This window comes from Neodiprion virginianus, unplaced genomic scaffold (assembly GCF_021901495.1).
Source record: "Neodiprion virginianus isolate iyNeoVirg1 unplaced genomic scaffold, iyNeoVirg1.1 ptg000069l, whole genome shotgun sequence".
Lineage (NCBI taxonomy): Eukaryota > Metazoa > Arthropoda > Insecta > Hymenoptera > Diprionidae > Neodiprion > Neodiprion virginianus.
In genome coordinates this window covers 1-2,500 of record NW_025804465.1, presented here as the reverse complement: position 1 = coordinate 2,500, position 2,500 = coordinate 1, and the positions used below count along the sequence as shown (strand labels likewise).

Genomic DNA, 2,500 nt, shown 5'->3' with positions numbered 1-2,500 from the left:
AGCGTCGAGGGCAGCGATGCCCGGGACTCGCTGACGCGGCCCACTGCCGTCCGCCGTCAATCGTTTGCATTGCGAGCCGATCGGGTCCGGCGCCGGTTCATCCCGGCGGGGACGACCCGTGAACTCGAGGCGACGTCGGCTCTTGAACTATCGCACGAACGAAATTTGACGCGCGGCGCGCGTTCCTTCCCGCGCGCAACCGCGCAAGGGCTGACGCACGCGGCGCCGCGCTCACGACCACAGAAAGCCGGTAACAACCGTAATTTTAGCATTTTTAATGCAAAATTCACATATATGATTACCCTGAACGGTGGATCACTTGGCTCGTGGGTCGATGAAGAACGCAGCTAATTGCGCGTCAACTTGTGAACTGCAGGACACATGAACATCGACATTTCGAACGCACATTGCGGTCCACGGATACAATTCCCGGACCACGCCTGGCTGAGGGTCGTTTAACAACGACAGACTGCTCCGTCGGCAACGGTGCTGCGAAAACCCCCCCCCGGGGGGATTAGCGCACCGTGCCTTCGCGAGCGAATGACTGGGCGTTCGCAGCCCGCAACGGGTCGCGTCGCCTCAAACGAACACGTATGTCACGGTCACGACGCGTCGCCGCAGATCGCGGGGGTCGAGCTGTCCGCTGCCGTTCGTCACGTTCCGGTGCTAGCGATAGTCGAGAGAACGAACGAATTCGGCACGGCGACACACAGACCGCGCGCGGTCGGTTTGCCGCTCATGTGAACAAGTTCCGTTCCACGTTTCGCCGCGGGGGGCTCTCGAGTCTTTCGTACGGCAAGCGTGTTTACGGTCGTTTCCGTGGCCCGAACGTATGAAGGAGATACGTTGTGTCCTCGTCCGTGTCGACGGTGCTGTTCTTGAACGAACGGCCGTCGCCGACGACGGACTCGCAATCTTACGACGACCTCAGAGCAGGCGAGACTACCCGCTGAATTTAAGCATATTACTAAGCGGAGGAAAAGAAACTAACTAGGATTTCCTTAGTAGCGGCGAGCGAACAGGAAACAGCCCAGCACTGAATCCCGCGGTTCTGCCGCCGGGAAATGTAGTGTTTGGGAGGATCCACTTATCCCGGGGCGTCGGCCCGCGTCCAAGTCCATCTTGAATGGGGCCACTTACCCGCAGAGGGTGCCAGGCCCGTAGTGACCGGGACGCGCCACGGGAGGATCTCTCCTCAGAGTCGGGTTGCTTGAGAGTGCAGCTCTAAGTGGGTGGTAAACTCCATCTAAGGCTAAATATGACCACGAGACCGATAGCGAACAAGTACCGTGAGGGAAAGTTGAAAAGAACTTTGAAGAGAGAGTTCAAGAGTACGTGAAACCGTTCAGGGGTAAACCTGAGAAACCCGAAAGATCGAACGGGGAGATTCATCGTCAGCGACGCAGGCTTCGCCGCGGCTCGTGATGTCGGGACCTCGCGTCCACGGCACTCGGTCGCGGTGCAATGTCCGGCGGCGCCGGCGTGCACTTCTCCCCTAGTAGGACGTCGCGACCCGTTGGGTGTCGGTCTAAGGCCCGGTCGGCTGCCTGTCTCGGCGTTCTCGTCGGGGCAGACCCCCGGTTGCCCGTCCGGCTGCCCGGCGGTACCCGCACGGTATAGAGCCGCATTGAACTGCGTCGGGCCCGCCGCAAGCGCGGTCAGCGATTCCCGGTGGTCGGACCTAGCGCCGTCCCCGGGCCTGGCCAGCTGTTGGCTGGCGGTGTCCTCTGGCTGGCTCGTTCGAATTATCAAATACCGGTCGGCGACGCTATTGCTTTGGGTACTTTCAGGACCCGTCTTGAAACACGGACCAAGGAGTCTAACATGTGCGCGAGTCATTGGGACGAGCAAACCTAAAGGCGAAATGAAAGTAAAGGTCAGCCCAGCGCTGACCGAGGGAGGATGGGCCGCGTCACGATGCGGCCCCGCACTCCCGGGGCGTCTCGTTCTCACTGCGAGAAGAGGCGCACCCAGAGCGTACACGTTGGGACCCGAAAGATGGTGAACTATGCCTGGTCAGGACGAAGTCAGGGGAAACCCTGATGGAGGTCCGTAGCGATTCTGACGTGCAAATCGATCGTCGGAACTGGGTATAGGGGCGAAAGACTAATCGAACCATCTAGTAGCTGGTTCCCTCCGAAGTTTCCCTCAGGATAGCTGGCACTCGCGTACAAAACGTACACGAGTCTCATCCGGTAAAGCGAATGATTAGAGGCCTTGGGGCCGAAACGACCTCAACCTATTCTCAAACTTTAAATGGGTGAGATCTCTGGCTTGCTTGAACTATGAAGCCACGAGATCTCGGATCAGAGTGCCAAGTGGGCCACTTTTGGTAAGCAGAACTGGCGCTGTGGATGAACCAAACGCCGAGTTAAGGCGCCAAAGTCGACGCTTATGGGATACCATGAAAGGCGTTGGTTGCTTAAGACAGCAGGACGGTGGCCATGGAAGTCGGAATCCGCTAAGGAGTGTGTAACAACTCACCTGCCGAAGCAACTAG

The 2,500-nt window shown here is 58.7% G+C and overlaps 1 non-coding gene across 1 annotated transcript; it reads left to right on the top strand.

Annotated features, from left to right (window-relative positions):
• Positions 1–299: 299 nt before the first annotated feature.
• Positions 300–454, top strand: LOC124309934 (5.8S ribosomal RNA). The gene has a single exon (XR_006909500.1). It is a non-coding gene; the product is annotated as a 5.8S ribosomal RNA (ribosomal RNA).
• The last annotated feature ends 2,046 nt before the right edge of the window (positions 455–2,500 follow it).